This window comes from Monodelphis domestica, chromosome 1, assembly GCF_027887165.1.
Source record: "Monodelphis domestica isolate mMonDom1 chromosome 1, mMonDom1.pri, whole genome shotgun sequence".
Taxonomy (NCBI): Eukaryota; Metazoa; Chordata; class Mammalia; order Didelphimorphia; family Didelphidae; genus Monodelphis; species Monodelphis domestica.
Genome location: NC_077227.1, coordinates 573,203,283 through 573,228,208, shown reverse-complemented (window position 1 = coordinate 573,228,208; position 24,926 = coordinate 573,203,283). Strand labels below are relative to the sequence as shown.

At 36.7% G+C, this 24,926-nt stretch overlaps 1 protein-coding gene and 1 long non-coding RNA gene across 2 annotated transcripts in view; one reads left to right on the top strand and one right to left on the bottom strand.

Annotated features, from left to right (window-relative positions):
• Positions 1 to 2,046: 2,046 nt before the first annotated feature.
• Positions 2,047 to 9,730, bottom strand: LOC103094997 (uncharacterized). Its single transcript, XR_458892.2, has 3 exons — positions 9,641 to 9,730; positions 4,643 to 4,690; positions 2,047 to 2,623 (listed from the first exon to the last, which is right to left on the bottom strand). It is a non-coding gene; the product is annotated as an uncharacterized LOC103094997 (long non-coding RNA).
• Positions 9,731 to 9,829: 99 nt separating this feature from the next.
• ADD2 (adducin 2) overlaps positions 9,830 to 24,926 on the top strand; it is a 177,589-nt gene continuing 162,492 nt past the window's right edge. Inside the window, exon 1 of the mRNA XM_007476305.3 lies at positions 9,830 to 10,261. The gene's annotated coding sequence lies outside the window, so the exon portion shown is untranslated. The remainder of the gene's footprint in view (positions 10,262 to 24,926) is intronic.

Below are 24,926 nucleotides of genomic sequence, written 5' to 3'. Positions count from 1 at the left end.
AGGGAGAGACTGAAGATAAGGGAGGGAAGTGGGGATGATGGAGGTACCGTTATGTTGGAGAAGGCAGGGGGGAATGAAATTACTTGTGCATGGGGTCAGCCTTACTTAGCAAGGTGAAGGATCACCTCTTCCTGTGAGAGAGGAGTTGGAAGAGGAGAGAGTGGCAGAAAACTGACCAACTGGATGATATAGTGGGAACAAGGGGAAATGAAAGGGTCAAAGATAGTTGCTAGGTTGTGAAACTGGATGACTGGAAGTATTGAAGTACATAGTTTTTTTTTTTTTGAAACATATTATGCCAAAAGGGGCAGCTAGGTGGTTCAGTGGATTCAGAATCAGGTCTAGAAATGGGAGGTCCTGAGTTCAAATCTGCCCTCAGGTACTTCCTAGCTGTGTGACTGTGGGAAGTCACTTAACCCCCATTGCCTAACCCTTACAATACACGATGTTGATTCTACAACAGAAGGTAAGGGCTTAAAAAAAACATGTTATGCCAAAATAGCTTCATTTTAGGGGAATTTCATAAAGTTCATCCAGATTTCAGCAAAGCATTTGGTAGTTCCTCACCCTATTCTTCTGAACAAGATGGAGATAAATGGGGTAGAATGACAATACAGTTAAGTAGTTTTTGAACAGGCTAAACATAATTTGTAAAAAAGGCATTCATATTCTTCCTAAAAATATAATGCCCAGTATTAAATGCATGACTTCAGAAGAGTTGGATTACCTTGGAAGGAAATCTCTAATGATGTGATTCTGGAATTTGGGCTCAGTCCTATACTCTGTAACATTTTAATCAGTGATTTTGATCAAGATCCAAATGGCATGTTTATCACATTTCCTGATGACTAAAAGCTGGATGAATGGCTAACAGATCCAAGGACAGTATATAAAATGATATTGACAGGTAGAACATTTGGTTAAAACTAGCAAGATTAAATTTAATAAACATAAATATAAATATATATATAATATATAATAATATATATTGAATATATTGAAATATAAATATAAAATCTTATACTTGAATTCACAAGGTCAATTTCATAGATGCAAGATGGGGGAGATATGACAAGACAACAGGTTGTCTGAATAAGAGCTGGAGGTTTTTTTTTTTGTTTGTTTGTTTGTTTTTTAAACCCTTACCTAATCCAAGCTCTGCTACTAGATGACTGTGTAATCTGTGAGATGGGTTAAGAAGCCAGAATCAGATTATATGGCCCTTCAAAGAGCTTGTGATTTTTTTTAACCCTTACCTTCCATCTTGGAGTCAATACTGTGTATTGGCTCCAAGGCAAAAGAGTGGGAAGGGCTAGGCAATGGGGGTCAAGTGACTTGCCCAGGGTCACACAGCTGAGAAGTGTCTGAGGCCAGATTTGAACCTAGGACCTCCCATCTCTAGGCCTGGCTCTCAATCCACTGAGCCACCCAGCTGCCCCCAGAGCTGGAGGTTTTAATGGACTACAAGCTCAATATGTATCAATGGTATGATAGTGTAGCCAAGAAATAATTGAAAAGTAGTGGTTGCCATTTTTAGAGATAAGGAAAAGGGAAGAGAATAAGCATCTATTATGTACCAGGCATTGTGCTACTAGAAAGTTTAGGTTTGATTTTTGGAAAAGCACTTGGCACATTTTTAAGTACTTACTATTGTCATGTGGGAGCCACTAGGGACCTACTTTTATCTTAGGTGAACTGGGATTGTACCAAATTCCAGTTCATTATTAAATGGCATAACTCTTAAGACTTTGGACAGAGGCTGAATGATCTTTTCAGGGATGTTTTAGAGGAAATTCATGCTGAGGTTGAAGATTGACTACTTTTCTTAAGTAGCCTCCAACTTCGAAATTCATGCCTTGGACAATGGAATCACCTCCCTGGCCATTTGTAAATGAAATGAAGTTTTGTTTTTAATCAGGGGAGGCTCTCCTTGGTCATATTCCTTAATAGATTCCATATGATCCTTGTTCATTATGATTTCTTTTATACTCTATATTTGTAGTTCAAAATGGTTGGAAGTTTTAGGGACTTCAAATGTATGCCTTTCTCATTCTTGTTGATGGCTTATTTGGCAGATACAATGAGAATAGAAACAACTTCCCCACTACTATCAAATGATCTCTGTAAGTAGGTATGTGTAATTAGGATAATAGAATCATAGATTTAGGGCTGGAAGGGATCATCAAAGACAATCGATCAAACTATATCATTTTTGGTGATCTAGAGATGTGCCAAGTAAGGTCTCTGGATCCCAGATTCCTTATATTATTGATCTAAGCTCAAAAAGTGATAGGACTTGAGTTTTAACTAGGGTCTTCTATCTCCAAAGTCTCTCTTTCTAGTAGTATAATACAACTATTATTGGGGCACTAAATAGATCAATAATCATTTATTAAGTCAGGCACTGTGCTAGGGATACAAAATTCAAAGTGAGACAGTCTCTGACTAAACAATATCTGTTTCCACCACCTGCCAAGTTCTAGTACCATTCCTACCAGAGGAGGAGATGAAAACAGAAGAATCAGGAACCCATCTTCAGTTGTTTTTCATAATTCAGTCTCCCTAGATGAGAAAATTGAGTTCCAAAGGAGGTGGAATGAGTTGTTTGTCCATGGTTGCATATCTGGTGAGGTAGAAACATAAGTTAATATTTTATGTCATGATAAGATGATTGAATTACAGATTGGACTAGATGACCTGAAACATCCTTCACTGTTGAGAATCCACAAAGAGGGGGAAGCTACTTAACCCCATTGCCTAACCTTTACCACTCTTCTGCCTTAGAACCAATACATAGTATTATTTCTAAGATGAAAGGAAAGGATTTAAAAAAAAGAAGTCATGATATCAGAGAGCTTGTTTAAACTCAATAATGGAGGAAAAGTACTAAGTTCTCTGGAACTCCCACTTAAGTGAGGTCATTGGTAGTGTGGTAGCACTAAGCTTACAAGATCTAGTCCCTACCACTAAATTAGCTGTGAGACTCTGGGAAAATTACTTCTCTCTTTGTTTCAGTTTTGTTGTCTATAAAAGGAAGGAGTTGACATAAAGCATCTTTAGGTTCCCAGCTTTGACCGTCTATAATTACAATGTAAAGCTTATCATTATATGGATACATTATAGGTCAGGTCTTTTTTCCCTGAATAAAATTCAGTTCAACAAATGGTTAGCCAGTCCCCAGTTAAGGGCTGAGGGCATGATCACAGAAATCTGGTTCTTGACTTGTACTATTCTCAACAAATTCAGCAGAAATTGCAGGTTTTGCTTCCTAAAATATTTTATAAGTGAGTCTCTACTTTATCTGGCTCCTTTTGTGATTTTCAATTTATTGTTTTTATCTTTGTTCTGCAGAGTTCTAGCACTATTCCCACCTGAGAGGGGAGATGAAAACAGAAGAATCAGGCCCCCATTTTCAGTACTTCATAGTTTAGTCTGCCTAGATGAGAAAATCAAGTCCCCAGAAAAGGGAAATAAGTTGTCTTTGGTCCCATATCTGGTGTCGTAGAAAGAGAAGTTAATATTTTTTGTCATGATAAAATGATGATTGAGTTAGTTAAAGGCTGAACTAGATGACCTGAAAGCCATCTTCCATCTTTATTACAAATATATCTGTATAGTACATTAAAGTTTATGAAATAATTCCTCCCAGCAAATTTCATTTTTATTACAGATAAATGACAGGATCCTTAAACAGTTTAATTAAAAGGAGTAGGTATAGAACTAGGGATAAGATATTTTTGTTTATAAATTATGAAACTGCATTAAATTTGGGAAAAGAAATGGAATGGTTCAATGGAAATAGTGTTGGATTTAGAGTCCAAGGACCTAGATTTGGATGAGGATCTATCATTTACACCTCTTTGGACTTGTCTCTTCATCTATAATACGAGATTGGACTAGATGACATAAGACCCATTCTCTCTATCTCTGATCCTATGAACTTTTTAGAGGACAAAGTTAATGCTTCAGGTCTAAATGTCCTCACCCCAGAAAGCATGCCCTAAATAATTTTACTAAAGGGGTGGCAGGTATGGCCCGCGATGCCTGTGTGACTCGGTCATTGTTGCCTTTGGTATTTTCTGTATCTAGAGCCTAAGTCAGCTTAAAGCCCAGTTCAATGCCCAAGCCTTCTTATGAGACCAGGAAAAACCATTCAAGAACCCCAAGATCCTTAATCCCTAACTATACGGCCCTATCACAAAGAGGTCTCTACTGCTTCTCTCATTCTTCCCTGTCAACAACTCATTGCTGGAGCCATGGTACAAGGCCAGTTTAGAAGCATCCACCTACAGATTCTGGGCCTCCTGGCTTTTATCTCCTGCCAGCAGGTATTCTTAATGTGGGAGAGATGCTGATTGGCAGCTGTTGCCTTCCTGTTCCTCCAGCTCAACCCCAACCCCCTATTATGGTAGCAATGGGAACATTCAAGTGCTGAAAACCAGGAGCAGAAAGACTTGATTTTGAATAGAGCCTCGGACATTTCCTAGCTGTTTAATTCTGGGGGAGTCATTTAACTTTTTTATTTTCAGTTTTCTCATCTTTAAATTGGTTGTAGAAATAGCACCTACCTCATAGATTTATGAAGCTCAAATTAAATTAAATATATATGTATCCATATGTATATATAGTTATATTTACTTACCTTAAAGCAGTATGTAAACGTTTGTTTGCCAGGTTCTAGCCTTGAGCACTGGAGATAAAAAGGCAAAAATTAGGTGACAGAAGAATAAAAACTTGAAAAAAGAAGAAGAGAGGCAGCTAGATGGCTCAGTGGATAGGGAGCCAGACCTGGAGATGGGAGGTGCTGGGTTCAAATGTGTCCTTAGACACTTCCTAGCTGCATGACCCTGAGCAAGTCACTTAACCCCCATTGCCTAGCCCTAATCACTCATCTGTTTTAGAACCAGTACACAGTATTGATTCTAAGAAAGAAGGTAAGGGTTTAAAGAGAAAGAAAGAAGAGGAAGATGCTGATAGGATGAAATAATGAAGTAATAGATACCAGGCAAAGGAGATAATCTGTGCAAATGAACCATTTCTGGTGTAATGTCAAGTTAGAGAAATAGCTAATGGTCTATTTGACTATAAGGTACAATCTATAAAAGAAACCAATGAAAATAAAGCCAGAAAGGTAATTAAAGGTCCATTGTTGCAGGCTTACAGTGCTAGACTGATGAATTTATATTTTGTTACAGAGGCAATTGGAGAGCAGTCAAGGTTTTTAACTTGGTTATGAAAGGGTCAACCTTGTGATTTAGGATATTATTTTTTTAAATAATTTTTTATTTGATCATTTCCAAGCATTATTCATTAGAGACAAAGATCATTTTCTTTTCTTCCCCCTCCCCCATAGCCGACACGTGATTCCACTGGGTTTCACATGTGTTCTTGATTCGAACCCATTTCCATGTTGTTGGTATTTGCACTAGAGTGTTCATTTAGAGTCTCTCCTCAGTCATTTCCCCTCAACCCCTGTAGTCAAGCAGTTGCTTTTCATCGGTGTTTTTACTCCCACAGTTTATCCTCTGCTTGTGGATAGTGTTTTTTAGATCCCTGCAAGTTGTTCTGGGACATTGCATTGACCCTAAAGGAGAAGTCCATCACCTTCGATTGTACCACAGTGTATCAGTCTCTGTGTACAATGTTTTCCTGGTTCTGCTCCTTTCGCTCTGCATCACTTCCTGGAGGTTGTTCCAGTCTCCATGGAATTCCTCCACTTTATTATTCCTTTTGGCACAATAGTATTCCATCACCAACATATACCACAATTTGTTCAGCCATTCCCCAATTGAAGGGCATCCCCTCGTTTTCCAATTTTTTGCCACTACAAAGAGTGCAGCTATGAATATTCTTGTACATGTCTTTTTCCTTATTATCTCTTTGGGGTACAAACCCAGCAGTGCTATGGCTGGATCAAAGGGCAGACAGTCTTTTATCGCCCTTTGGGCATAGTTCCAAATTGCCCTCCAGAATGGTTGGATCAATTCACAACTCCACCAGCAATGAATTAGTGTCCCTACTTTGCCACATCCCCTCCAGCATTCATTACTTTCCATAGCTGTCATGTTAGCCAATCTGCTAGGTGTGAGGTGATACCTCAGAGTTGTTTTGATTTACATCTCTCTGATTATAAGAGATTTAGAGCACTTTTTCATGTGCTTATTAATAGTTTTGATTTCTTTGGCTGAGAACTGCCTGTTCATGTCCCTTGCCCATTTATCAATTGGAGAATGGCTTGATGTTTTGTACAATTGATTTAGCTCTTTGTAAATTTGAGTAATTAAACCTTTGTCAGAGGTTTTTATGAAGATTGCTTCCCAATTTGTTGCTTTCCTTCCGATTTTAGTTATATTGGTTTTGTTTGTACAAAAGCTTTTTAATTTGATGTAGTTGAAATTATTTATTTTACATTTTGTGACTCTTTCTATGTCTTGCTTGGTTTTAAAGTCTTTTCCTTCCCAAAGGTCTGACATGTATACTATTCTGTGTTTGCCTAATTTACTTATAGTTTCCTTTATGTTCAAGTCATTCACCCATTTTGAATTTATCTTGGTGTAGGGTGTGAGGTGTTGGTCCAAACCTAATCTTTCCCACACTGTCTTCCAATTTTCCCAGCAGTTTTTATCGAATAGTGGGTTTTTGACCCAAAAGCTGGGATCTTTGGGTTTATCATATATTGTCTTGCTGAGGTCACTTGCCCCAAGTCTATTCCACTAATCCTCCTTTCTGTCTGTTAGCCAGTACCAAATTGTTTTGATGATTGCTGCTTTGTAATATAGTTTGAGATCTGGGACTGCAAGGCCCCCTTCCTTTGTATTTTTTTTTCATTATTTCCCTGGATATCCTTATTCCTTTGTTATTCCAAATGAACTTTGTTATGGTTTTTTCTAAATCAGTAAAGAAATTTTTTGGAAGTTCCATGGGTATGGCACTAAATAGATAGATAAGTTTGGGTAGGATGGTCTTTTTTACTATATTGTCTCGTCCTACCCATGAGCAGTTAATGTTTTTCCAATTGCTCAAGTCTAATTTTAGTTGTGTGGAGAGTGTTTTGTAGTTGTGTTCATATAGTTCCTGTGTTTGTCTCGGGAGATAGATTCCTAAGTATTTTATTTTGTCTAAGGTGATTTTGAATGGGATTTCTCTTTCTAGTTTTTGCTGCTGAGCTGTGTTGGAAATATATAGAAATGCTGATGACATGTGGGTTTATTTTGTATCCTGCAACTTTGCTAAAGTTGTTGATTATTTCAACTAGCTTTTTGGTTGAATCTCTAGGATTCTTTAAGTAGACCATCATGTCATCTGCAAAGAGCGATAACTTGGTCTCCTCCTTGCCTATTTTGACGCCTTCAATTTCTTTTTCTTCTCTAATTGCTACTGCTAGTGTTTCTAGTACAATGTCAAATAGTAGAGGTGATAATGGGCATCCTTGTTTCACTCCTGATCTTATTGGGAATGCATCTAGTTTATCCCCATTGCAGATGATATTAGCTGATGGTTTTAGATATATACTGTTTATTATTTTTAGGAACGGCCCTTCTATTCCTATGCTTTCTAGTGTTTTTAATAGGAATGGGTGTTGTATTTTATCAAAGGCTTTTTCTGCATCTATAGGAATATTATTTTATCAGCTGTCTGAGGAGGGATTGAAAAGAGGACAAGATGGAAATAGAGGGAAGCTCTTCTAATAGTCTTGGTGAGTGGTGATAAGAGCCTATGAAGTAGGGTAGCATTCACATGAGTGGGGAGAAGGGTAAGGATACAAGAAATGTTGTGGAAGTAGGATGGACAGAACTTGGCAATTGAATAGATGTATGTCAGAGGGCAAAAAGGAAAAAACCTAGGATAACTGAACTTTTAAATCTAGATTACTGGGAGGGTAGTGATAACCGAAACAGAAATTGGCAAGTTTGGAGGCAAATTAGATTTGGGTAGATTTAGTGGAAAGGAGGGTAAAGAGTTAGGTTCAAAACATGTTGACTTTGAAGCACTGGTAGAAACGTCTAGCAGAGAATTGGAAATCAAGAGAGAGATTGGAGTTAGAGATAAAGATTTGATCATCATTTTTTTAGAAGTGAGAATTGGACTCATGAGACCTAATGAAATAATTTATAGAGAGAGTTCAGGAAGAAAAAAAAAAGAGAAAGATTATGCTTCAGAGGTAAGGGTAAACAACGAACCAGCAAAGGAGACTGAGGAGTGGTCATGTAGGTAAGAGCAGTAGGAGAGAGGAATGGCACGAAAATCAAGGAAGAAGAAGGAATGGTCAACAGAATCAAAAGTTTCAGAAGGGTTATAGAAGAATTAAACTTGGCTTTTTTGTTTTCTTGTTTTTGTTTTTTGATGGTGCTTGCAGGGAGGTGAAGGGAAGAACAAATAGCAATCAGTGGGTGGAAACTGAAGGGATAGGTTTGTTATCAGGAAAACTCTAACCATTAGTGCTATCCAGAAGTATCCAGAGCTTCCTCAGGAAGGATAGAGGGTTTTCCCTTCAATGAAGGTCTTTAAGGAGAGTTCTGAAAACCACAAGTGCCTTGTAAGGATTCTTTTTCAGATGTAGGTTAGACTAGAGAGGTTTTAAGGTTCCTTTAAACTATAAAATTCTGTGATTCCATGAAAATAAGGACAGATAGGTGTTTATTAGATCCATCAATTAGAAGATTATTGTTAATCTTAGAGAGAATGGTTTCAGAAGGTTGTTGGTATCAAAAGTCACATTCTAAGGAAATGATAAGTCAGTTGCTAGGAAGGAGAAACCAAATAAACAACTTTCTAGTAAAAAGAGGGCAAACATAAGTTGATAGGATGGTGAGATATAACATGATAGACTAAAGGAATGCCAAAATTAAAGGATGCTCTGAAACTTTTTATTTAGGATGTAGTAAAACTGAACATACTTTCATATGTAAAATACTGAGTAGATAGGAGAGAATGAGAGAAAGGAAGAGAGAATCTGATAAAGGAAAAATGAGAATAATTAATTCTTTTTTTCTTAAACCCTTACCTTCTGTCTCAGAATCAATACTGAGTATTGGTTCCAAGGCAGAAGAGTGGTAAGAGCTAGGCAATGGGGGTTAAGTAACTTGCCCAGGGTCACACAGCTAGGAAGTGTCTGAGGCAAAATTTGAAACAAGAGCCTCCCATTTCTGGACCTGGTTCTCATTCCACTGAGCCACTTAGCTGCTCCCAGAATAATTAGTTCTTAAACAAACAAAGAAAAAAACCTTTACCTTCCATCTTAGAATCAATACTGTGTTTTTAGTTCCAAGGCAGAAGAGTTGTAAGGACTAGGCAAAGGGGGTTAAATAACTTCCCAGGGGCACACAGCCAGAATAATTAATTCCTAAAGAATATGATAGGATCAAAGGCATATGATTATGATTTTTTTTATAATACATTACAGTTTACAGAGTAACTCCTCACAGCAATCCTGGGAGGGAGATGGTATAAGTTTTCTCATCCCTATTTTATGGATGAGAAAATTGAGGCTCAGGGAGAAAAGTGATTTATTTAATATAACACATCACACTCCTTTGCTTCCATAGCTCAGATTAAGAATTCTCATCTCACCACCTCTCCCAGAACAAAACGACCATATTAGTTACTAGTTCTAATTTTTGGTCATTAAAAATATTAATACCTGAATTTGGATGAAATCCAAAAAGTTCCTAAATCTTTTGTCATTAATTTGTTACAAGACTTTAAATCACTTCCCCTGGGCCTCGGTGTCTTCTCTTATAAACTGGGGGGCCTGTATTAGAGCATCTCTCAGGCCTCTTCCAAATAGTCTATGACATCAAATCTGGTCTGTTGCATCATCTTCCAGACTGCAGCAGTAGAGAGTAGGTGGGGATTGCAGCAAGGTTTCCTTCCTTGGAAGCTGCATCGAGGCCCCTAACCCGCTAGAGGGGGCTCTGCCTGCACCCGGGGTCCTTCTCTTTGTCAGTATAGGCAACAGTGAAGCACTCTCATTCCTCTGAAGCCTCATGCGGGAGAGATGGATTTAATTTTGATCGCGGGGCTATAAGGGAGGGGACTGGCAAGAAAACCTTTGTCATCCAGCAGCAGCCTCTCTTGTCTTTAATTACCCTTAAAGTGAAGGAGCTGGTCCTGGGGAGGGCACTGCCCGCCAGGTGTGGGCAGAGAAGACATCCTCAGGGCTCTGACAAGTGTGGGGCTGAGGATGGATTAGCTGGGTGGACTTCACATCTAAAAATTGGCCACAGCGGAAGATCAGTCATGGATAAGATGCTCTAAGGAGGTAAGGCAGGCATGGGGGTGGAAATGGCTAATTTATTTATGCACGTAGAATGTTGTTTTAGAATCTGTAGTAGATTAGGTAGCTGCTAAGGATGCCTCCCTATGTGGACATCTGGCATTTTATTCTGGCAAAATATTCATCCAGGGTGTGTTTTGTGCCTGTTTATATCACAGAAATCCCAAGAGATTGAGGAGAGTCTAATTTCGTGGCCCTAAGAAATGAACATCTCTGGAGTATAATGCCCCTAGACTAGTCTGCATAAAACTGTAATCAATCATTTTTTCTATTATGGAAGGATTGATGAATGTTCTTTTTTGCTTAGGTTTATCTCAATGACAGGTGAGATTTTGTATTTTATTTTCTTATTTTTTTAAGAAAAAAAAATGTGTTTGGTTTTTTCCCTTCTGCCCTCCCCCACCTTTCAGAGGGTAAAAATTTGTGTTCAGTCTGGCTTGTGGCTTCCTGATTTCTGCATAATTTACTCTTGGGGGATCCCTCCTGTGCACTTGATAGCAACATATACCCAAACACAGTTTGCAGCTATTTCGCAGGGGCAGGGTAAAAAGGTGGGTGATCTAAAACCTAGAAACATTTGGCTTAAGACACTGGCATGTAATTGTGCTCTAAGTACATTTTCATTTTTCAGGACTCTTAATCATTCTGGGCCCCGTGCCCACGAGTCATGACATTTTTGTTTATTCTTGAGCACTAACTCCTCTGTCTCCCCTTTTTCTTCTTTTTCTCTCCTCCTCCTCCTCCCTCCCCTTTCATTTGTTCCCCTTGGTGCATCTGTGAGGCAAGGACAAGCATAGGCTTGTTTTGAAGCCAATAAGCGATGTACCTGGTGTCTGGCCTTCTTCAGAATGCTTGCCATGTAGTCTTCAGTCTATCCTATTGTCTTGTTTTCTTTCCTCCTCCCTTGTCCAAGTCTCCACCCGCCCAGTCAACACCCCACCCCTCCAAGGAGAAAGAAAAAAAAAGCACACAAAAATTAAAAAAAAGAAACTATCATTCATTTCTGACATATGATCAGTAGCCATCTGTTTCATCTCTTTTCTCTGACTCCACTTATGGTCTGTACTGTAAAGGTTTCACTGACTCAAAATTGTTCTGTAGATAATATGAATTGAATTTCAATGCATTAAATTGGCATTTTAATGTTTTCTGAGTAGCTGCCACGGAAGGATCCTGATATTCCTTGGACAAGAGTCCTTTGCAAAAAGACCACCACTTTGGAGAAGTCAAGTTTAGCTTTCTTCATGTTCTGGGTCAATACTTTAGAGTTTTCTAGAGACAAAACTGTAGTTCAAGCCAGTGTTTTTGGAGGCCTATTAGATATTTAAATTGTGCAGTTGTGGGTGTTGCTTTTGCTTAATTATTATAATTGAGAACCGATATTGTTTGGGGCATAAATTAGTTGTGTAAAAGACCTGAATGAAAGTACTTCAGATAAAAACCAAAGGTCACTGTATAATTCCAAACTTATAAGAAGGTCCCTTCTGGCATTTAAAAAATTTCTGAGAATTTCATCGTTTGTTTGTTTGTTTTTTTCTGACTGTGTTTAAATAGGTTGCTTTTCTGTAATTCCACCTATTTTCATTCTTTATCAAGGGTTAGACTTTCATAGTATGTACCACTAAATATCTCTCTTTTCTTTATATGATCTACAAATAAACTCAATTTATATTATTTATTAATCAGAGCAAAGCAAATATATATGTGTGCAAGCATATGTGCAAAACCACCAGAAAACATGCTCTTCTTTTGGTTCTAAGAGTATATAATTTTTATTTTATAGAAAAGACCCCCTACATATACTCCTCTCCCACAAAATACAATATCCTCTTCTCCTCCACCCTCAAAAAATTCCCAATTATCTTGCCTAGCTAGTTTAGAGACAACCAAAATATATGGTATTCTTTCTATGCCTTATATTAATTATATAAAATGCTTAGAGCAAGTAAAATAAAAGTTACTACATATGTGGCTTCTAATCTTATAAAGTAAGAATTTACTTTAGGTTGATTCAGTGACTATTATTAGTCTATGTGTTTAGGTCATTCCACATCAAATTCCTAGCTCAGCAGTCAATTCTTGGACAACTAGTAAGATTTTAAATACAAAAAGTGGTTTATACCCTGATAGATATGTTGAACTGTTTAGTTAGAATATCATTTCAGTGAAGAGATTATCTATTCCCTCTGAATGTCTTTTTCTTTGAAAATTAGTTACTCATCTTTTTTTCCCAAATTAATTGCTACATGGCAGAACTATCCATTTCATTGATGGTAAAATTATACATTGTTGGAACTGAAAGAGGACTTTTGGGGTCATGGGCATTTAGTCTACCTCATCCATTTTATAAAATAGTACATTGAGGCTCAGGAATATCAAATGATTCATCTAAGATTACATAGATAATTATGTCTGGTAGACCAGAAGTCAGATCTTCTGATGTCCAGTCCATTGCTCTTATAATCCCTCTATGTTGGCTCTCTAATTATTGAACCATGCCCTTCTGCAATTAGGCAGCATATAACAAGAATCTCAAAAATTTGAAGATAAAGTTAGAAAATACCTTATTTTAACTAGTTCAATTCCCACATTTTAATTGTTTAATTTTGATTTTTTTTACAAGTGTAGCACATAGAATTTAAATGATTTACCCAAGGTCATACATGATAGGGACAGATGAACCAGTATAATTAAAAGGTACCCTCAAGAAACTGAGGGTTGGTAAAGAAAACTACTTCAAAAATTGAAATAGTTCCAAAAATCAACATCTCAGATAAACACCAAGTTATTTGTGGTTTCACACATCAGATATTTAGATTAGTCACTTCCTTTCTCAAGTCTCAGTTTCACTTATCCTTAAAATGAAATGGTCGGCCTGGATGATTTTTAAGGCTCCTTGATGCCCCAAATCTTCTGCTCCTCTATAGAATTGGGCAGATTAACTTCTGACTAAGAATTCATCTGCATAATGAATCTACATAAAATAAAAAGATTGAAAGTTTCTATCTATCAGGGGTCCATCAACGTTCAACACTCGGAGAGTGATAATCTCAGAAAGATTCTCATGAATAGAACTGTCATACCCAAGGAGACCCACCAGTAAGATGGATGCAGTTATAGGGAAAAAAGGAGAAAAGCTGTTCATTTTAAAGTCCTAAAAGACTGCTTCAGGGGTGTAGCAAACTCATAGAAAAGTAAACAGAGCAGATCTAAAATTAAAGTTGTAGTAATAATGGCTTTACCAATTTCAGCTCTTAACTCAGTCACTGGCACAAAACAATCACTTAATAAATGTTTATTGGTTGATTGACTTATTAACTACCACAGTGCTTTCAAAATTAAGATATTATCATCATATGTGGAAAAGCCACCATATCACCAAAAGGTATTCTTGCTTACCTAAGTAGCAGTAATAATAATAGCCAGCATTTATAGAACACTTTAAGGTGTGTAAAGTATTTTACAAATATTAAATCATTTTATTCTCATAAGAATCTTGAGAGATAGGTGCTGTTATTATCAACATTTCACAGATAAGTTAGACAATTTAAGTGACTTGCCCAAAGTCTCAGAAATTAGTAAGTGTGTGAATCAGGATTTGAAATCAATTCTTTCTGACTCCTGGTCCAGCACTGTATTTAATGTACTGCTTGGCTTCCAGGCAGAACAGTCTTTAAAGGATCAAGTTCTAATGAAACATCTATTAGTACTAAAGATAAATAAGCCTTTCCCTCTCCACAAGGAGGAATTGATAACGGTCTCATTTTGTAATTTTTAAGGTATTTGTCATATTCTATCTTGTGATTAGATTTATGTCTTATTTCCCTTTTTAGACTATATGATCCTTGAGGGTAGGGATCGTGTTTTTCTTATTAATCTCTTGCTTCCTCTAGTATCCATCACAGCATCTTCCATATAATGGATGCATTAATAAGTATCTTAAAGAAAAACAGAATAAGTGCCCCTCAAGATGGTGAAGATTATGAATCTTATGAATGAGCCAACCTTGGAGTCAGGGTTCAGTAAGTTTCCATTTCTGCCTTTGATCATGGACAAGTTCCACTCAACTTCTAAGGGTCCCAAGCAACTCTTTAAGATTATGTTACAGATGAATAGAGAGCTGGAATTGGTGGAGTGAGTTTCCATTCCAGAAGTTCTATACAACGACAAATCCATGGGGCTGGAGCCCTTCCCACCTCCCAAACACCCAGTGTTGGATTTGACTTATGGTTCCTTTTATTTCTAGCAGCAAGGCGCTCACTACTTTTCTGAGTTTCAAGTAAAAGAGTTCCCTAAGGAGAATCATTAATGACCATATAGAAATGAAAACATGTTTTCAGTTCTACAAGAATTAGAACCCACAAATCTTTTTTGAACGTGTGTTTAGCTACCTTTCGTGGGTTAGCCCTTAAGAGGTAACAGACAGGATGTTAGAATGAGAACTGGCCTTACAGTCTTGAAAACCTAGGAATCTAATCTCATCCCACACTAGCTGGAGACACTGAGCCTTTATGAGCCTCATTATTTGATACTTTGAGCTATCTGGATGACAGGACTATTGTACATATGATCGTAAATTCCTTAAAAAGCATCTTCTTTTGTCAATGGTGCCATATTTCGAGGTATTTTTAAAATAGCATCAATGATGAGATACCTATATTCCAGGATGCATGTGTGTCTCTAAATAATAATTTAATATTTCCCACTGGGAAATTTGGGGCTTATTAATTGATTGATCCATTTGATATTTCCTTGTCATCACAAAATGCCATTAGTCTTATCCTGAATATTGTGGAAACTGCTTCACCTGAGAAAAGCCACAAAGCAGGGATGTTAAAATTTTTCTTAGCATCTTTGAGGTGCTCTGAGGGTGGGTTGGGGAATTTTTCTTTTCTTTTCATTTTTCTCTTGAGAATTACTAGAACGGCTACCCTCCTTGAGAGCAGAGGTCATATCTTGTCCATCCCTGTATCCTCAGCTTAACACAATGTCTTGCATATAGGCATGGAGAGTGGAGTGAAATCCACCATAATTGAGACCAGTAATAGTTTTACTTCCAGGGCTAGTCACTCTTTTAGTGCTTCTTGCATTGTTAATCTATTGGGGGTTCTAAGAAATGGAAGCTATCTATCTATATTCTCAATGTACTTCCCTTCCTTTAACAAATCACTGTAGGATTTAGAAACTTAATACCTTTTTTAAATACAATTACTTCCCAGTAACTCACATTCCTCTTTCACATTTTTCTTTTCTTTATAACAACAGTTCAACAAAATTATTCCACATACCCGTCTCTCCTGACAGAGTATGTAACATCTGATACTTGTGGTTCTTCTTTACAAAGAAGAAGGAACTTCATTAGTCATCTGGAACCAGTAAAGTTCATTGCATTTGGTTTGTTATGTTGTCTTTTAGGGTACCTTCTGGTTCTATTTTTTTCATGGCATCAATTCACACAATTCTTATCATGTTTTTCTGAATTCCTCACATAAACTGTTCCTTAAAATGAAATAATCTACAATGTGCTCAATCATTCCTAAATTGATAGACACCTTTTTATTTTGCATATTGCTACTAAAAAGAGTGCTACCATGAATATTTCAATCAACCAATGATAAAAAAGGATTCATCTCAGTTTTTGATTCAGTTTGGGAAGAGTAGAATAATTGCCTTTACTGCAGTGAGAAGGGTTCTGTTTAAAATTAGATAATGTAAGGATGGGGTTGACATTTTAATTAGATGAGAATGTCTCAATCAATAAGGAATTATAGGCCTTGAACAATACACATGTTCAACAATATTCAAAATTTAGACCTTATAGACCTTGAACAAAATATAAAAAGCATTTGAAAGCCATTTGATGAAGTGAAATGAAACTCTGAAAAGGAACTGTCTGGAGAGGGAGGAGGGCCTGGTAATCAAAGGAAAACTTTCCAGCTTTGAAGGTTCTGGACAATGTTGGGCTTCCCATCTTCATTGTACCACTAGGGACTTCAATTGTTTACATCAATGTCTTATATAGCATCCCCAGATTTTCTGGTGCATCATTATGAGAATAAGGATGAACTGGACTCATAATTTTACGGCGATCCCAGAAAAGAAGCAATACCATGCCTAAGGGAAATTTCTTCAGCACCCCTAAGAATTAGAGAAAAGGACTCTTGTCCATCAGGAGCTTATCCCTTTGCTTCATTGATATTCTCTAATCTTGATTTTACTTTCCCCCAAACTCTGTAAGTACTTTTGGGAGAGTGTGTCGCAGAGGAGAGGGGAAGAATAGTCTCATCTCTAAGGGAGAGTTGTAGCTAACTAAGCTCTAGGGACCCAACCCATCTAGTGGAAGTAAGAGTTGGGACAAGGACATCCCAGAATTTATGTCGGCTACAATAGAAATCTTATTTTTTTTACAGGTTCCCATTGAGATAGTTTTGTTGTTTCCCCAAGCTCCTTTTGGCAACAGGTGAATGAGAAGTAAGGAGATGATTGGTAGGAGTAATTCAAAGTTGGGGTTTGGTGAAATGTGATCAATGAGAGGACATAGAGGCAAGGAATTTTAGAGAGGAGAATAGCATAGGGGTTTGGCTCACTAAGGGATCAAGATAGTGAGGGAGAGTGCAGCCAGTCCAGAAGTGATGTCCTATAAAAGAGCTGAAGGTTAGAGACCATGGAAGTCATGGTGAGGACAAAAAAATAGAGATAGAAGCCACACAGGGAAAGAGGGATCATTCTTTTCCTTATAATGTCCTTCTTTAAGATATGTATTAAGTAATGAGAATCATTCAATCAAAAGTATGAACTATTTAACAATTTGGGAAAATATAATTCCAAATTGATTTCCAGAACATCTAGATATAGACACAATTCTATGACTTGAATACCACTAGAAATTGAACACTAGAATACCAATAGACATTGTTTTCATACGTTTGACCTCAGATTTTCCAACACTCACTAGTTTCATCCTTTGTCTTTGCCAGCTTGGCTGGTATGGTGTGATATCTGAGTTTGCTTTAATTGGTGGTTCATTTATTGTTAGTATTTTGAGTATTTTTCATATAATTGTTACTATATTTCTTTTTAAAACTATCTCTTACCATCTATCTACTGGAGAATGAATTTTAGTTTTGTAAATTTATGTCAGTTCCCTATATATCTTGGACATCACACTTTTATAAGATACTTGGCATGATTTGTTTTGTCAATTACTAGTGTTCTTATTAGACTAGCTGTATTGATTTTATGCATGAAAAAGGAAATCGTTCTCATTTTACCCCCACAGTTTATTGGGGAAATGTCCCATGCTTCTCCAAAGCAAATACTACTAGTTTTTTGTTTTATAGATACTTTTGAGAATATAAAAAATACCCCTCTTGTGTATTTTAGGAATTTTTTAAAAACAGCATATGTAATTGCTATGTTTTATCAAAGTTTTTTCTGTATTTGTTCAATAAACCATCATTTTTAAGCTCCTGCTATGTGTTTAGCATTAGATATTTACTTAAGTATTTTCTGAAAATCAAAATAGTTTTTTTCTTCAAAGATCCTACATTCCACTGGGGAAAGAGGGAGGGAGAGACAGAGACAACATTTTTCTTGGTATAATCATATGAGTTTGTTGTTTATAGGATTAACTCTGCTATTTTCTTAATGTGAGCCATCTCTGCATATCTGGCATAAATCCAACATGAATATTAGTGAATACTTTTTGAATATATTATTTTAATCTCTTTGATATAAATGTATTAAAACATTTTCTGTCAATATCTCTTAGTGATGAAAGACAGCATAGCATAATACATAGGAAGTCTGCCACAAAATTCTAAAAATCTAAGTTCATGTTCCATTTCTGACACATATTGACTGTGGCACATTGAAAAAGTTATTGAATCTTTTAATCCCTCTTAGGTACTTCTCTAAAATGTTAAGTTTCAGAAAAATTGATAACTTAGATTGATAAAGAGAGTTTCTCTGCTGGGAGTTTCTGTCACAAAAGAAATCTCAGTTCAAGAAAAAATTATTAGCACCATTGTACAATTTTTTTCCTCTGCTTTATTGCTCCCTGATTTGAGAATCAATACCATATTTTTCTTCTAAAGCACTTTCTTTTTATTCTTGAGGATAATTTTTGTAATATGGTTGCTATAATGATATATCATTATATTTTATGTTAGTCTGATAAAATTAATTTATAAATTCTTCTGGATGAGGGAAGTCCTCTTTCTTTAAAGCAATGAAGAACTTAATTAAAAGATGTTCTCTCACAATGTTGTTTACTTTAACAAAATTTTCACTTGTGAGAAATTTAAGTAAAAAAAGAAAAGATTATCTTGCTCTAAGAACACAGATGTTTCCTAAGAACTGCTTATGGTTTTTTTTTGTTTCTATTGAATGAATAAAAAGAACTTTGAAAGAATAAAGAGAAGAGTATGGAAATCTGTTTTAAAATACAATAATTTATTCTTCAACAACTATTTGTTAAACTGCCACTATTTGCCATATGATCAGTTAAAGGATCCTGGATATGTTTTCATCTTCAGAAGAGAAGACTTGGGGAGGAACCTGATAGTTGCCTTCAAGTGTTTAAAGAGATATCATATGGAGGTGGGATCAGATTTCTCATCTTGCTTGAATCCAGAAAATTCAGAGCTGTCAGTGAAAGTGGCAGAGAAGTAGATTTAGCTTCCTTTTAAGGAAAAACCTCCTAATAGAGTTGTTTAAAAGTAATATTAGATTCTTTGGAAGGTTTCTACTCATGGTAGCTTTTTAAACAAAAGATGAATGAACAGTTATTGGGAACATAGTAGAGTGTATTGTTATTCAGGCACAGGTTGGATGAGTTACTGTCTGACAGTCTGTGATTATACAAAAGCTTTGTGCTAAGGGCTGAGATATATATATATATATATATATATATATATATATATATATATATATATATAAATGGTGTTGTTATCACAGGGGCAGAGATTTATACTTGTGAGTGTTACTTATATACAGAACTCCCAGATAAGAAAACTCCCTCCTCTGGAACCAATCAGCACCTTCTCTGCTACTGTCTGAGTGATCTAGAATGCTAGGAGGCCAAGTGTCTTGCCCAGAATCCCACAGAATGTGTGTCAGAGGCAGGACTTGAACAGAAATCTTCCTGGTTTGAGGCAAGGGCTCTATTCATTAGAACGTGATCCCTGAGTTACTCTAATGTGGATGGCGGAGGACAGACCTCAGGGGGTCTATAGAGCACCCCTGATAGCCGGGGCCATGGGATCCCAGGGTCTAGAACTGAGATGTACCTCAGAGATTTCATTTTTTTATAGCCACCAGGGTCCCAGGAAAAATGATAAAGTTTCTTTTTTTGTGCCCATCAAATATCTCTTTCTAGTCCTTCCTTTACTTCAGTTCCTCCCAGAGTTCAATGCCATTTTATTGTTCTCTGCCTGCTCAAAGTCTCCTATTTAAACACTTATCCTCCCTTGAAGTTTCTGGTCTTCTCATTTATCTCCTTTTAACTACTCCACTCTAAAAAATGTCTTATTTAAAGTGTTTTAAGGTTTGCAAAGCATTGCTCTCACAACAGCCCTATGAGGCAAATGGTGTCTGTATTGCCATTTTACAGATGAAGGCAGTGAGTCTAGGAAAGGCTAAATGACACCCCTGCAGTCACATAGCTAGTAACTGTTATAAGCATTGACCATATGCACCAAATACTTCTAAGTCCAGTATTTTTTCCATGCTACAGCCCCTAGTTAAAAAAAAGGAACTAACCAAATAAAAACAAACGTCTTCTTTAATGCCAAATTTTCAGTTGGGTGGTAGGAAGGAAACAGTTTTATTAAACCAGCCACACTGTGCCAAGGTAATAGAGTCATGCTGGAAGGCAGAGGCATGAAGGAATAGCATGGCCTGGTTCTAGAAAGAGTTCTGGATCTGGAATTAGATTGCCTGAGTTGCAGCCCTCATTCTATTCTTTGCTCTGTGATTGAATAAGGCATTTCTGCTCTCTAAGGCTTTGGGTTACTACTCTCTGAATGCTGGAGGTACCATGGGAGAAAAAGAGAGATGGGTGGAACTAGAAAATTTCCAAGGTTCCTTACAGATTTAAATATATCTGCAAGGCTCATACAAATCAAGCTTTAACTCGCTGAACACTTGAACACACACACAAATAGCTTTTTTTATTTTAAATTTAAAATTTTAATTTCCAACATTGTTATGAATAGCTTTTTATTAAGGCAAAACATCTGGGACTGAGCTTCTTTGCTTCCACACCCCCTTAGGGTTATCCTTTTGTAACTTTTTTTTGCCCCTTTCAAGGCTGTCTTTGCTTTCTCTGTGTTGCACAAATGGGGACTCCATGTGGATATTGGCTAAAAAGTAGGATTTGTTGCCAAAAGGAAATAAGGGAGAGATTAGTTTTAATAGTTTCTGTTCCTTTGTACTGGGCCATATCCCCACATACTTCAGTCTATCAGTGGGAACTGAAGGAAGGGCTCTTGCCCCAGATTCTGAAAAAGAGGTGACCTTGGTGATTGTGATAGGAACAGTAGATTTGGAGACTAAAAACTTGGATTCCAGCCCCAGATTTGCTGCTTATTATTTTTGTACCACTGATCAAGTCTCTTCCCCTCCCTTCTGGACCTTTGTTTTAGAATAAATGATCTCTAACATTGCTTTAAGCTCTAAAATTTAAGAACAGAGCACTGATGATTCAGTAAGATGCTTTGCCAAATAAATAGCAAATTCCCCCTCATATCTAAAACCATTGTTGTTTTCCAGTATCCAAAATCAGCAGCCTATAAATGGTGCACTGTGTGATTTGACCATGGGGCTAGCAAAGGAACACATTTCAACAAGCTTAGATTTCATTCATTTTCCCTTAACCTTGTGGGAAAAAAGTCTCTTACACAGCTTTTATCCTTCTCTCAACAATTCTTTTGAGTAGACACCAATCATATTAGTCAGTTTAATTCATATGATTGGAATCAGAAGACCTAGGCTCAAATCATGCAGAGACACTTAACTGTGTGACCCTGGACAATTCACTTAAGGAGGAGTTGCTGTTACAGTAGAAAGAGTGCTAGATTTAAAGTTATAAAAATAGACTTCAAAATCCAGATCTGCTGCTTATCAACTGTGTGACTTTGGATAAGTCATTTCCTTTTTTAGGGCCTCAGTTTCCTCACTTGTCAAAGGAAGGTGTAGAAATTGACCTCTCAGGTCTTTTCCAACTAAATTCCAGGGTTCTACAACACCTCCAGAGCCTTTGTCTTTCACCTGGAAATTGCTCTGACACCCTTAGAGTTCAACTTCGTTACATTTCACAAATTGGTAATTAATGTGGAGACTTTAATAAGCCTATCTTATTTGAAGTTTAGCTCAATTATTTTGAGGTTTTACTCATTGTTGTCTAATGAACCATTATGAGTCATAAATTAACACAATTTCCCCATCTCCCTAGACTCTTAAATTTATTTACATTTTTCAGAACTGGCTGCTAGTATTTCTATTTCTTTTTTTTTAATGAGATACTGCCAAACATGTTTTTTTTTTACATAAGAACCCAAAAAAGGGTGATGGTTATATTCCCCTTTTTGATGATATCATGCTCCTTAGCAACTTTCTGGAAATATTTTCTCATTTATCTTAGTTCAAAAGTTTCTCAGTCACACATTCTCATCTTTATACTTATCAGAGGTTTCGGTTCCACTTCTGTAGCTACATCCACCTTTGGGGGAACTTTTTGGCTTCTCTTGGGATGCTGATCCATATGTGAGTCAGAGCTCTGTTTCTTAAAACTCGCGTCTCAATGTACGTCTGTTCTTTGGCCTTCATGTTTTCACACAATTGTCTTTAGTCCCTTTATGTCATACCCACCAATTTATACAGACAGACCAATCTAATCCAACAAGTATTCATTAAGGGTGTCCTTCTGCTGTCAAGGAGTTACTTTCTGTCAGAAGAATAAGCATATTAAAAAGATAATTATATTTATGACTATTGGAGGAAAAAGAGAAAAGTAACAACTAGGCATATCAGGAAAGACTTCTTATAGAAGGCAGAACATGAACTGAGCCTTAAAGGAAACCAGTGGTTGTAGGCTACAGGAGAGAGGAGAATGGAGAGCATTCTAGACACAGGAGGCCACTTCCATTAACATAAGAAAGTAAGAAATGGAATACGGTTTGAGGAATAGCAAGTAGGTCTATTTGACTGAAGTGTAGAATGAATAATGTGAAATAAACCAGGAAAGATAGGTTGGATCCAGACCCAAAGGACTTTAAATGTCCATCTGAGGAGTGAGATGCCATAATGGGTCTGGAGCCAGGGAGACCAGAATTCAAATCCAGATTCAGACACTTAATAGTTTTGTCACTCTGAACAAGTCATTTAAACCTCTCAGGGTTGTTGTGAGGATAAAATGAAGATAATATTTGACTTTATAAACCTTAAGTATTATGTGAATGCTAACTATTATTATTATTATTGCTTATTGTCCTAGAGTCAGTTGGGGGCCACTGAATATTCTCAATCAGGGGAATGATATTGTCAGAATTGGGCTTTAGGAAGGTTCTTTAGGGCAGCTTTGTGGAGGGGTTGGAGGGGGTCAGGCTGGAAGCCAGATGCCCAATTAGGACACTATTATAAATAATCTAAGCAAAAGGTGATGGGGTCTTGAACTGGACTTTTAGCCATTAGAATGGAATGAAAGGCAAAGATATCATGCCTCCTAAAATATGACATATGTTTCTTAATTTTTCATTAATTCAGTACATGTATGATTCCATCTGTTTGGCTGCTGTGCCTACCAGTAAGAGGTCACAACTCTTCTCTGCCTTAGTAGTTTGTTCATGAGAAGCTAGGGTCAAGAATAATAATTGCCTGGTTGCCAATCTTCTTCAAGTTGAAATCATTTCCATACTTACTGTGGATGTTTCTTGGACAATAGATAGACAATCCATTACTGAGCCCTTTGTAGGAAATTTGAGAGCTCAGATTTCACTGGCCCGGTCTTTGAGAATCCAGTATCACTTCCACATTTCCCAATGAATATAGTCGTTAGATCCAGAAATCAGGATTTTAAAAACTCAAATAAAAGACATAATTTAAGTTAGTCTTCTTAGATTTGGTCCAATATTATAGCTTGTTGCAATATTTTTGGATCCTAACTCATCCAAAGTATTAGTTCTCTGTCCCATTTTTGTATCATTTGCAAATTTCATGAATATGCCATCTATAACTTTTACAAAGATGCTGGTAAAATGTGGGCTGAATGCTGTGATGGAGAGGTTAGTGATTTGGAGATAGAGAATGTAGGTTCAAATTTGAGCTCTGCAGTTTACTACCTGTATGACCTGGGGCAAATCACTTAACTTCACCGAGTGTCAACAAAATGAAGTGAATTGCACTATATAGTTTCAAAGTTTTTATATTTATCAATCTGTCATCCTATTGATTTGCTTCAGTTTTCTGTGGCTAAATTATAATTTTGTTCCATTTTAGATTGTTGAAACTCAATTTTTTGTATCCCTATGGGGAATATGGATTTTCTAGTTTATTTTCTTTTGTATTCAATAACAAATGAGTAAAAGAAGTCCCCTCCCCACCCTGTTGAAGATTATCTGGAAAGTTTTTAAACTGACATAATTTAAAAGTTCAATTTTAGGTGGCAATACTATCTTTAAAAATCATACCCACACATGTGATTGACATTCCCAGGAATCTAGCTGCAGTAACTGACCCTTTGATTTGAATATGAAATTGCTTGCCTTCCCCCTCCAAAAGCAGACATTTGAAACCTTCTCCATATCATTTAATATTATTGTGAAATTTATCATAATTCTCTGTCCTAAAAATGTCAATCAGACATTCCTTAGGGATCCCAGTTTGTATCTTTTTTTTGAGTGAATACAATGCCAAAGCTTTCAAGAACAGATATAAAAATCATCTTAAGGATATTTTCTTAGTCACAACAATAATAGCCCCAAAGGAACATGTAATCTAGGACAAAATATATGCATACAAACACAAATGGGGCATAAATAAATGAGAAGTACCAAGTATAATGTGAAGTCTGTGAGGGAAAGAAGATTATCCCTGGTTAGAAGAGACCATCCAGGAAGGCTTCTTAGATGAGAACACACTTGAACTACGATTTAAAGGAAGAACAGGTGAGATAAGGGGGAAGGGTGTTGACAGTATTTTAGGCATAAAGAATAATGGGTTCAAAGACATGATTATGGGAAAACATAGGGAAATGGAAATCAGTAGAGTTTGGTGGAATGAAGGGAATTGTATGAATGAAATCAAGTATGAAAAATAGAGTCACCATATTTATAGGACCTTGCATACTACTAAGAAAATGAGATTATTTTTAGTAGGCAATGAAAAGCCATTAGAGGGTTTGAGCAGAGGAACTCTGTGACCAGATCTGTTTATAAGAAAGATTATCTTGGTGGAGGTGTGAAGAAGGATGAACTGGAGATGGGAGAGGAAAGAAGATGTTAGGAAATTATTGCAATAGTCCAGGCAGTCATGAGGACCTAAATGATGTTGGTAATGGGGACAGAGATAAGCTGATTTGAGGTTTAAAAGGAAAGTAGAAAATAAATGAAATCACTTTTGTGAATTATTTCAATCACTGTCACTTAACAGT